Source organism: Takifugu rubripes, chromosome 7 (genome assembly GCF_901000725.2).
Source record: "Takifugu rubripes chromosome 7, fTakRub1.2, whole genome shotgun sequence".
NCBI lineage: Eukaryota > Metazoa > Chordata > Actinopteri > Tetraodontiformes > Tetraodontidae > Takifugu > Takifugu rubripes.
The window spans coordinates 9280546-9293608 of record NC_042291.1 but is presented as its reverse complement, the minus strand read 5'-3'; positions in this window follow the sequence as shown (position 1 = coordinate 9293608).

Sequence of the window (13063 nt, the reverse complement as noted above, 5' to 3'; positions counted from 1 at the left end):
TCGGCCTAATTTGGGTTTAAATTATTTACTCCAGTTATTCACGGTTTTACAAACATAAATGCAAAGCAAACACGACAGAACAGCTGTAAAAGCTATTTGACGGTCATCGCCACGCCAACACAGCTGAAATCATTTATTCGTCTGCAAACAGCAAAAACATATTTCATGAATTTAACTGCAGTATTTTTTATTTAGCCGGAGAAGCCTGTTGGTTGTTTACAGCTGGATGATTAAAAATGCAAACAAAAGTAAGAATAAATGATATATAACATTTGATGGCATTTATAGCGAACCCACTTTATTTAAAAGACATTTTCCATTTAGATATTGCATCATATTTCTTAATGGGCACAAAAGAAAACTGCAAGAAAAAAAAAGAAATATTACATATTAATTACCGTGTTGTTTAAACAGCTGCTGGGATAAGTTCTTCTCCAGAAAGCAGCTCCTCCTCTCTTTCATTTTTCCTTAGCGACCTTTTTTTTTCACATTTCTCTGTCTCCGTTTTCATTTCCATTCTCTCTACTCCTATTTAATTTTTCAGAATCCGAGCTGCCACAATACCCAGACGTGTTAACGCCTGCTCGGGGCTGATCTTTCTCTCTGTCTCAGGCATCAACACCCGGCCCTGCCGTCACCTTTGCACTGGCGTTCCCTCCTCATCTCTGCTTCGACCTCGTCACCATCACATCTACCACTCACTAAATCAGGGACTATAAAGTGTATCCAACCCACCCCAGTACCTCTCAGTACTCCTCGTTTCCACCTCCATTTAAAAAAAAATCCTAATCCTTTAAATCTGTTTATTGTTTCTGCCTCCTTGACTCAAACCTCACCTCCGCACCAGTTTTCCCTACATCCATTTTTCTGTCCGTGTGTTGATGTCATATGTTTACTCTGGGCTTCCTTGTACCTTGTGTGCAGTGTGTACCCAGAAATATCTCTTCATTAAATAAAATCCTGAGGAAAGGGACTAATGACAGACCTTTCTGCCGTTATCTGCCTCCTGGGACGGGACAAGCGCAATCACGAATCCAGGAGAAGTGGAGTTTCTCTTCGTCTACAGTCTGCTTTACTTTCCAGTTGTATTGTGGTTGTTTTCACAGGCAAAAACAGTGTGGTATCGTGTTTGTCGAGGGCCCTCGGGCCTGCTCTTCATCACTTTGGGCTCCACGTTTCCCCCTCCTCCTACAAACGTGCAAAATCAATCTGTGTCGCTGTGGCGGAAGCCGACAAGGTTAATGTGACAGACAGGAGTCGGACCTTGAACGCCAGAGTTCCCGATGGCAACCTTAAACGCAACCAACAATATACAAGCAATTTTAATCATATGACCTGTAAAATGGGGTTTGTCTGTGCGTTAGTGGTTGAGGAGCTGCGCTCGTCGGGAGTTGGAACTTGGCTTTCAAAAGCTAAGTGTTCGGTCATACATTCTGAAATGAATTTTCCACAACTTAGGCAATAATATGTCTCAGGTTTGTCGATTTGTATTTGCGATACATATTTTATGTTGATTTAAATCAAATCAACTGACCGGGTAGAACAGAAGGAGCTCTTGAAAACCAAATATTGTTGTTTTCTTATCTTCTCACATGACTAGGAGAGGATGAGTGGAATAGCAGCCTGTGACTGGAGCCACAGATCAACCTTGTTAGCCCTGATTTCAGATGCTGGACCAAAACTAAAGTTCCATCTGTAATTCAGTCCAAGGTTGTTTTGAGGATCAAATGGCCTCTCCTGTGAGTGTGTGTTTGTGTGTGTCTTATGCTACTTGTAGCAACTGGTTTTGGACTCCTGACCGGTCACTTGGGGATGGACGGCGGTCTGTGGATAAAAGCTATATCCCCCAAAGGACAAAAGCTGATTTATGTGTCAGCCAGTGGGGTTAAGGTACGCTCACCCCCGTCAAAGGGCTGGATTTACAGTCGATAAATTCAAAAAATTCTAACCTGGAAAAAGTCAGATAATGGCAGACGTTACCTACCAAGACAAATTATCATGACTCAAATTAGGGCGACCTGTACTGACAATCTGAGTTAATGTTTTACCTTTTATTTATAATTTGCTGACAAAGTCCTCTGAATGAAAAGTGTAGAGTCTTACACAGCTAAAGATGTAAAAGTAATAAAACAATAATTTAAAACAACCAGAAACCTCTTCTTCTTTCCGTTCTTGAATCTAAGCTTAAAGTAAAGTGTGATGTAAATTATTGTGAGTTTCTAATAAGATAATTCATGTCCTTGGAAAAGATGGAAGGTTGCTTGTGTGTGGACTCATGGCCGTTTGTGTGTGTGTCTGTGTGTGTGTGTGTGTTTGTCTGTGTGTGCGTGTGTTTGTCTGTGTCTGTGTGTGTGTCTGTGTGTTTGCATGTGTGAGTACGTGTGTGCTGTACGAGGGCCAGGTATGGGCTGAGGGGAAGGATTGATGGCCCTGGAGGGACACGGCAGCTGCAAGAGACAGCACCAGACGGACGGACGGACAGACGGATGAAAAGAACCAGGGGGATAAATCAGAGAGGGAGAGGAGGAAAGGAAGGAAGAGGAGGGGGTTAAAAGTGCAGGGGACATAGAGAAGGGAAGAGGGCATGAGATGAGAAGAAAGATGTGGATTTGTCCAGACAAACAAACTGCAAATTCTTCAGAAATGATGTGATGCAAGATTTCAATAATAGCTTTCAGAATGTGCCGTCATTTAGAAATGCCAGGAAACCAGAGGAAATATCATATAATACTAAAGTATCTGACCGCAACCATCCCTGTCTCGCTCTCTCTCTCTCTCTCTCTCACTCTCACTCACTCACTCACACACACACACACACACACACACACACACACACACACACACACACACACACACACACACACACACACACACACCTCAAAGGTCTCTCTTTTGCTCTTCCTTTCTCTTTCCACTTCTCTTTTCCTCTTTGCCACATCTCTGGTGCTCTCTCGCTCTGCTGCTAAAGTTTTAACACAGACACAGACACACACACACACACACACACACACACACACACACACACACACACACACACGCTGCAGGGCTCTCTCTCCTGACCACATCCCCTCCTCCCAACCTCAGGTCGTGTGGTAATGAGTGTGTGATGGAGCCTCGTGGCTACCAGACTGGCAGAGGTATTTTTAGCACTTCTGGTGGTTTCCATCACTAAAAATGCTCCAACGTCATATTACAATATTGAAGTTAACCTCAAAAGGAGAAACAGGATAGTTTGTCAGAGTTGGTTTAAGATGCTACATCGCTGGTGGCGAGGGGCACTTTTATAGAGGGATATGATCAATAACTAATAAATCAAATGTTCTGGCTTGGAGAAATGGACCATAATTCATTATCACCAGATGTGAGACAATTATGGATGTCAGATTTCATTTTCACAGTCCTTCTCTCCCTTTAACACAGAAAATCCATATCAGCGTTTTTTACAGTTGCGGCATAGGTTGCCAGGTGTGGTGCTGTGGTTGCCAGATCATGCTACAGACACAAAAAAGCCCCTGAGCGGTTTCCCTGAAATGATGGCTGACCTTACGCTACGGTTTGGGGGCACCCTCACGTGCGTTGAAAGTGCTGCCATGTTTAACCGCAGTTTGTGCTGATAAAAAAGCAGGTCATGCCTCACTCACTTTGTTTCCATAATGACAGTCAGCTGCAGTTGCTTCTAAACAGTATATTTAACTTTCAAACACTTTGCAGAAACTCCCGTCACGCAGCCAATTTGTTCCCAACAGTCCCACTAAAAACTTTCCTCCACTTCTTTTTCCATTGACAGCTCCTTGTAGCCTTGAAATCTTAGCAGCCTGCAAGTCAAACTCAGAAACTACTGAATTTTGTCTCGAAGAATATTTTTTGTGAAAAAAACCAAGCCTTTCGATAAAAATGTGATTTATCGTTATTACTGCAACTCTATTGTTCTGCAACCATCAAAAAATAATACATGTAGGGGCAAAATGTATTTCCTTTCATCTAAACTAGCAACCATTCCAATTTGCTAATGGCTAAGCTGATTGTCTTACATGAATTAAATTGACAAACAAGGTGCATTTTTAAGGTGCACGACCTCATATCAGCTCCCATCACAGGTTGTTGATGATGCTTCGGCTGAAGGGAAGTTCCAGCTGCAGCTTTAACCTAAGTTTCTTCTGACCAAAAGAGACAGAGACGACTTTAGCCATGTGCCTCCTTTCTCCTGGTCTCAATTCTCAGTCAAACTATGATGAAGTATGATTTATGCGCAAAGGGTGTAAAATTAATCGCGCTTGAAATTATCCTCATTTGTGCCTCTTGCAAAAAGCGAGGTGCACCTGAGTGACCGATGGCTCCCGGCGGGACAGAGATCTTCTTTCTCTCACTTAAAACCTTCCTGCTGCGCATCCTCCAGCCTTATTTCTGTTGGCTCAAGTTGCTCTCCGAGAACATCCCTCTGGTCCCTCAAGTGGGCTGAGAGGGAAAACGTTGCTTTATGGTCAATCAGGAGACAAGTGGCAGAGACGTGTTCCCAAACATCTCGTGACCAGAAATGTTCGGCCCCTCCACGTCTGTGGGCCAACGTTTGCGCTCTCTGACTGCTGGAGTCGATCCTCCCGAGGACTAAACCGTAAACAGAAGTTGCTCTGTCTCCTCTGTTTTTGTAGTTTCCCCATCTTCATAACACCGTTTTTCTGTTGTTCAATGTCAAACGTGGACGAAAAAGCGCGACCTCCACATTGACAGCCCATTTTCTCCCCGCTGAAAGCATCATCTTGTCATTGTCTACGGGCATCTGGCTTTGATTTCGGCCCATCCAGCTTCCCTTCCTCTTGAGTCTGTGCAGGATTCTGTCTGCTGTCTGAGTCCTGAAGGCGCTGATCCATTCCACTTAAGAACAATAACTTTATTTTTCTGCCTGTGTGACATGATGATATTTCACTGTCTTACTGCTGTAGAAATAGGAAAGCAATAAAGCCTCGTAAAAAAGAGATAGAAAATCCTGTGTCACGTAAAGGTGCACAGCTGGCCGGACTCATGTGATGTGATGTGAGCTGCTGAAATACTGCAGCAACGACGGTCAGAACCAGATTATCCAGCACACTTTTAGAAATGTCAGTTACCTTGAGGTACGCTTCTGTTTTTCAACGATAACAACACTGGAAGAGCCAGAAATCCGGACGTATCACATAATAAATGCCTCTGCAACAGCATGAATGGCTGCGCCTCTAAAGGAGGCCCTGCATGCTCTGACCTTGACCCTGACCACAAAAACCCGCCTTCAGATCCATGGCACCCAAATTAAAGGGTGTATCCTGCGCTTTTAGATCTCCGCTGCTACTTTGCTTTCTCCTCACATACGTGTGTCGTCTGTTCTGTCCTTCCCTAAGCAGGCCCAGCACAGGACACACATGGTCCGCAGCAGCTTCTGGCTCTCTCACTGCGGGATTATTAACTGTTTGTTTTGGAGTTCGGATGTGAGGTCTCCCTCAAAAGACCTTTAGCTTCTTCCTCGGGCCGCCGCGGGATGCGTCAGATGATTTTGAACTTCGAATTTACGCGGAGCAAAATTTAATCCCTGGATCAGCTCAGTTTCTTCGCTGTTGGGCTGATGCTGCGTTGACGTCATGCACTTTGGTAGAAAATTCTCCAGTTCTTGAGGGCTGTCACGATTTTCCCCATTGCCTGCAATACCTTAAATGCACATTTCATCATCTTTCTCTCTAGATTTTGTCTCTGAACCGTCTTTTTCCCTGAAAACTAAAACAATAAACTACTGTAAATGGGGAAAAAAATAGGCTCTTGGGATGGCTGTGAGTTAGATCCTCATAACAAAGGCTGTAACTTTGTGACAGTGTTTTTTATTTCTAAAATGTCTGTGAAAAATGCATACTGATACAAATGAAGGCTTTCTGAGCAGCGCCACATTTCCACGCAGTTTCCAATAAATCACCAGCTCTGGACTCGGAGCCGGTGCTAACCAGAACCTTTCTTACTTGTGGGCGCACAGTGATTGAGCCTGTGTGCAGGGCTAATTTGTTTCAGACAAAAACGGCTATTGAAGTCAGGTAGTTTCTACACACGCGCCAAGTTACCCACAATTCTCCGAGAATCAATGCAGAACTACAGCGGATCGATTAACCTCGACTCAACCCAGCCCAATCACCAGTGTGACTGAGCGAGGACCAGTCTGTCACTCAGAATGTGCAGACAGTGCTGTATGTTAGTTTTCCAACCACAAGTCTGGAACTGATGCTTCTTTTTTTCCGTTTGAGCTGCTGCCAGTGTATAATCCCCCAAAAAAGGATGACCATATTGAGTTATACAGGAGAGGGTTTGATTTAATAGATCAGCTGCAACGTTTCTACGCAAAAGAGCTTGTTAGGAAAGCCCAGACATTTTTTACATTCCTCATTTGGTGGCTAATAAAAAGTCTTCCTTCATCTTTGGAATTGTTTTAAATTGAAATCGAATTCGCAGAATCAAGTATGGACACGTATCAGGTAAAGGAAGAGAGCCCAGATTATGCAAATTAAAAAATGAGGATATTTCAACAATAAATGGGGCTGGAGGTGTGGCTGGGACGCCAACAACCGGCAGGTGAGAAAGAACAGGTGAATGAATTGTTTCATTTTAAAGGGAGGGGAAGTGAAAGCACCCCACACCCGTGCTACATCAACAAAGAGACATTTGTACCCACGTCCACCCTCAACAGCCACAGTCAGACGCGTGTTATTGAGGGTTCCACGCAGGCAGCGGCAGATTTTTATGACACCACCGCTCTCATTACAGCGCCAGACGGTGGTCGATGTGAAGCTTTGTACAAGTGGAGACGTATTTCACAAAAGCCTTATTAGAACAAAGCAACAGCTTCTTCTCGCCTGCTCTGGATTTTGGGAGTAAAGCCAAGATGAAACTGTAAAAGTCTGTGAAGCAGGATGAAGAGTTTATAGACACGCTAACGGAGTAGCTATGTCTGGAAACGAGGTCAAAACGCTACGAGCTGGTCCCAGTGCTGCTAATGTGTCAGGTTTAGTTGCTATGTTAGCAGCCGATTAACAAGAAGATAACGTTTTATTTTCACGGTGCGTCTGGCAGCGCAGACGTGTGATGAACAAGCGCCGATTGACAGGTCACACAAAACAAATGCGCAGTTATAAATTCCGGAGTGGAGAATCAATCATCCAGGAGGTCGCAGAACTCAAACCGACATCCAAAGGGAGTCCAAACCTCAATCACTGCAAGCACGGGAGGCCTTGACAACTTCATTTCACTCATTCTTTCCCATTCGGTGAGATGAGGCCGAAACAATTTAGTCAAGTAAGAAAATTGCCGCGTCCAGATGCGCAAAGCCGAGGAATCAGCGCTGTAATTGCTACCAAAGGGCCCGGACAATTTTCCTGTCATATTCAGACAGAGGGATATTTTTGGCGGAATGCGGATGCTACCGCGTTACTTTGCTTCACACTGTCCACACCACCGAGGAAAACTGTTAGTGCCACCCGCCGGACCAGAACCTGCTCTGATTGGTGCGTCATGGCAACGATTAAATGTCCGGCTGAGGGGAACGACAGCGGTCATTGAGACCTGCGGTCAGTTCTCTCACAGCTCTTTTCAGCTGGATGTGCAAATAAATAAAGGTTTGATTAATTATAATAAAGATTGCATTTTGGACAGGTTTCTTTAGCCTTATTAGGCTTAGCCTTAATTAGTAAGTTGCGATGTTTGTGGCCCTGATGCAGCATTAGAGCAGCTAAAGCCTCTCACAGCTAAAAAGGGAAGTTTTTGCCTGTGGGTGCTGTTTCAGACACCACACCTGAAGAGCCGACGTACCCCCCCCCTCCGCACACGCACACACACACACACACATTTGAACAAACTGGACCACGAACTGTGCAGCACCGGTGCAACACAGTATTAATTGGTCAGTGTTTGTTTTGCTGACACCGTGAAATAAATGAGACAAATGTTTTCTTCAGAGACGCTAGAACAACCAGAGAATGGTCTTGACATAGTTCATTTTGTCCTGTCCTCTCGTTTTTATTAGCTCCAGACCAGTAACAGTCAAAAGACATATACTTTACAAATCTATGAAGCTGGGGTTACGCTTGTAGCCAAACCCTGACAGTGGGGAGTGGGATTCATATGGAACATATTGTCAATGTTATGAGCAGTGGAGGCTGTCCAGCAGCCTACAGAGAAAGAAATGTACAGGATCATATGGTCAAAAACCACAGCTTTGTTAGTCCCAGCAGCTAATACCCACACACACACACACACACACACACACACACACACACACACACACACACACACACACACACTCTAAAGGCAAATCCAACACATAAACAAATGGATTCATACAAGGACGACCAGCAGACGAGTGCACAAATCACCCGGTCCCATTCACACATATGCACAATTAATGCCAATATAAATCAGCTTTGCTCCCCCCTCCCACTTCTGGAACGCACAACATTGTCCCACAGAAATTCCGCGACATGATTTGCAGTAATTTACCGTGTGTATTTCACCGGGGGGAGTGATACCGGGTTCTGGGCTCTAAACGTTGCTCTGCCATGTTTATTTTCATTTCATTTTGTCCTGCCTCTACTAATCATTTACCTTCATGATTTAAGGAGCCAAAGAGTGGTTTTGGAATGCAACCAGGTGGCCGTGAGCATGTGTGTGTGTTGGGGGGATGGGTGTGTGTGTGCAACTGTAATCTCAGAATGCGGTGTAAAAGAAAATCAATGATTTCAAATGGGAATGGTGCTATTTTAAAGATAAATATATCCTTTATATCCCGTCTCATTTTTGTTTTATTCAAAACATAACACATTTCTTGAGGGGCAAAGGTATAAAGGCAGTTCTGGTTTTATGGAAAATGAAAATCCTTTCTGGAAACCACCACGCGCTCTAACTTACACTCTTTTCTGGCAATCTAAATAAACAGTTTGATAGAAGTGGTATTTTTGGATCTTTGTTGAGTTTTGGTGTAAAAATAATCAAACAAGGGTTCCCATACTGGGGCATGTTATACAAGGAGAGTGAATTAAGTGATTAAATCAGATAAACATACAGGCTTCAAAATGGAGTTTTAAGGAGAGTTAATTATGCCAAATTACTGTTTACCTATGGTAAAAGAGCAAATTTTTCCACTGTTTTTAATGAATTACAATACATAGCATGAATAAAGTAAACATTAAAGATCCCGGCTGAGAAACTCTGCCAAAGACAAAAAGTTGATACAAAAATTAGCGTTTAAAATCAAATTGGAATGCCTTCAACTTCCTATGGAAAATAAGAAAACCCACTGCTTTCCTGAGCCTATGAAAATGCTCTGCAGTGGGGGGAGAATGCTGCCCTTACGGAGTGTGTGCTGCAGAGTAGGAGAGAATTGTCAGAATTGCCTCACACACATTACTCCCGTAAATTCTTAGTTCTCAACCAAGCAGGGGGAGCAAAACTGGAAATCAAACCTTGTTGTGGTTCACCAACGTTAACCACTGGTCTGATTTGATTACATTACATTAACTGTTAACCACTTTTTCTTCCTAATTACAGTAAAGGAGGTGGGAACTCTCCCACAGCGTCACTGTGGAGACAGTATGAACTACTTAAAAATCATTGCCTGGGTGATTTTATCCCATCTGCACCTCCTTCAACTGATTTTGTTGTTGCTTTAGATTATGTAAGACCAGATGCTAAATGAGTCAAGGTGTAGAATTACAGGTAACCCATTTTAAAGATTGGAGAAATTAGCGTTTAAAACCCAGTGGAAGCTTTAAATTATACAACTGATACAAGTCCCCCACACACCCTGTTTTCCTACCCTGAGTCTTGGATTCAACTCCTGATGCAATTTCTTAGCATTCTATCCTCCACATTGGTCATAAAAGCTGAAATATTCTGCATAACACACTCCAGTAGCTGACATTAGAGGGTAGAAGGAATCCCGTGACGCAGGGAAAGGGCATGAAACTCGACCGCTGGTGGGATCGCAGTTCAATGAGGGGCATAATGACTGTTAGGAGTTTTTCCTGGTTCACCAGGTAAAAGAAAGACTTTGTTAATATTACATAGCCTGTAATGTAGTGGCCGCCAATCATTCATTCAGCGGCTGTCACTCATCATTCAGCCAGGCAATTCTTCAACCTGTCAGCCACGTTAGCCGGCCTGTCAGCACCCAACCAGGCCATCAGCTGGTACGTTAACCAAACAATCGGGAGAGGAAAAAAAGAGGGAAATTCGAGTGGCGAATTAAATCCCATCACCCTAAGCTAGTCTTTCCTAAAGGAAATCAGATTAAAGACAAAATCGAAAGCGAGAAGAACCGGGAGGATGCATGAACCACGTCTGGGGCACTGACACAGGCAAATGTGTGTGTCTGGATGTATGGAGGAAGATATGGATCTGTGTGTGCGTGTGTGTCTGTAGGCAGATCATGGAGTTATTTTCTGTAATACCCCCAGTTTCATTTCAGGTTTGGTTGGAGTCCAGGTGGTTGGCTCTAATGTAGTCCAGATGGGAGGCGCGCAGCGCAGAGTGGCCAGACTTTTCCAGAGTTCTGGTTGAACCGGAGCTTTGCTAATAAAAGCAGAGAAGATTTTCACAGTTCCGCAGACAAAACCTTGCATTCTGGGTCTCGAGGGGGAATAGAGAGCGAGCGAGACCGCAATGTTATACTTTGTTTTTATTAAAGAGAGTGATTGACAGCTTGGAGAGGACTTCTAGCTCTAAACTAGGGGTCTCATTGGAGAGGACAGAGCAGAGAGCACAGGGACCTGGCGAAGCAACACTCTGGCAAGCTGCTACTGGCTGAAGGCTCGATTGTCTCCGTTTTCTTGCCACTTCTTCCCCTCTCCTCCATCTATAACTGTGATGATGGCTGCAAGACCTCCTCCTCCAGGTCCCTCCCTACTGTCACTCATTTACCCCCCATATTATCCTTCTTTCCTGCCCTTTTTCTGTCTTTTCTTTCTGTCTTGAGTCTAATAACACTGACTGGGACGCCTGAAGTGTTCACGCTGCGGAGGGCAGCACATGTTTATTGTTTGAAGTGTACACGTCAGTCCAGGGGCTAATAAAAGCTCCAAGAACCTCCCAGTTCACAGGCTCTGTAAAAGGATTGAACACTTGCAGTGCTCCCTGTCCTGCTACTCAGGGCGTGTCTCCACCGCCATCTATCTCCACATGCATCTATCAGCAGCCCAGAAAGTCCAAAAGGTCATCCCGTGTTTCTCGTAGGTGGCACCCCAATGCTCAGCATCACCTGCAGTTACCAGATATTCTGTTTTCTTTAGCGTTCTTGAGTTTCATACGTCTCCTTTGATTGTCAGCTGGAGGTCACCGAGCCTGTACGTGGTTAACGTCTGGCTCTGTTTTCCGTCCCAGACAGCACCGCGCTGTTTGGTCAAGTGTAAATCACTTTAGCAATATAATAACTTCCAGTTCTCAAAAGATCCAAACGAATTTAGTTATAATAGTTTAGACAAATTAGTTTGTCAGAGTTTAAATGTGTTTTCTTTGCGACGAGAACTCATTTAACGAACTGTCTCGGGCTCTGGTTGAGCTTATTGAATAAAAATTTAAACCCTTCTGTCTGTGGCACTTTCAATGGCGAACACATGGGAACCCTCTAACAGATTCGCCCACAATGTTGAATTCTGGCAGCCAGTGTCAACATCACAGGTCTGCAATTAACAAGTGTACTATTAATCATTAGCCCGTGATGTGATTGGTGCATATTTATCTTACATTTCCTGTTTCTTTTGTTCTGACTTGTATCATATGTTCCCGTTCTCCACTCAGGCTGTGTTTAAGCATCATAAAGGGCAATTATGTAATTGTCCTAATCAAACCTGAGGAAAATCACCGGAATCGGTAATAAAGTCCACTCGTGGTTTTTAATTGAAAAAATACAACATGAACAGAAGAAAACAAATGGCACCTGTCAATTTTAATAGGTCTTGCTAATTTTAATGCAAAATTCTATTACCTTGAGCAGAAGTTGATGGTTATAAAAGGTGGCAACGATAAGGAAAAAACATGGTGCTGCAGAAATGTGTGGCTGAAAGCCCAACTGATATAAACTGGTCATGTTTATACATGCAGAGATGCTTGTAATCACAAGGCTATGATAAGATGCCTGAACCACCCGAGTGAGCGTTTTCTTCATTACTTTCACTTCCTTATTTTTAAGTCAACAATATCTTTCAACAGTTTGTGTCCAGAATAATTAACACAACATTCTCGCACAATGAATACCTCCACCTTCCCAACTTGAAGGAAGTAATGCTGTTGTATGTTTGTAATTCTCATTAAGTTAATAAAAAAAAAGTCGCATAAATGGAGAGGAAATCTGGTTTATAGTTGCGGTTTAGCTGTGGATGAATTGGTTAACTCCTGGCTGTGGATCTGGATCCGGGGCCGCATGAATTTTCCATCCTGGATGAAACTGAAACTCTAACACTGCTGGAAAGTTTTTCCTGATGTCATGTTGTGTGTGTGTGTGTGTGTGTGTGTGTGTGTGTGTGTGTGTGTGTGTGTGTGTGTGTGTGTGTGTGTGTGTGTGTGATATGATCACAATCCTTATTTTGGATAAATGTGAATGCAAGCCAAAAAAATAATGGACTTTTATTAGAGTTGTCATTGAATCACCATATATGTGGGTGCAACACGTTGGACAACTCCGAGTTACGCTATTACCCTAACCAGCTTAGGAGAGCATTTCCCATAATAGTTCCCCTATTGGTTAGCTTCAGGTGTCTAGGTATAAATAATGAGTTATTTGTCACGTGAATGCATGAAAGTCATCCTTTTTGGAGATATTAGGTGGGATAGAGATACTCCTTTCTCACATGTGTACACACAGTTCATCAAAACAGCTTCCATGGTGGCATCGTCATGAACAGGAAATGTCTGTTTAACAGCCAGTTAAAGGTAAAGGGAATGTTTACACGGAGGAGCCGTCTGAAGGACGGAGAGCAGAAAACAAGATTCCCTGAGGGAGGGAGTGATGGATGGAACGGAAGATGAGGTACGCGAGGAAGAACGTTTGTGGGCTGAACGAGGCAGA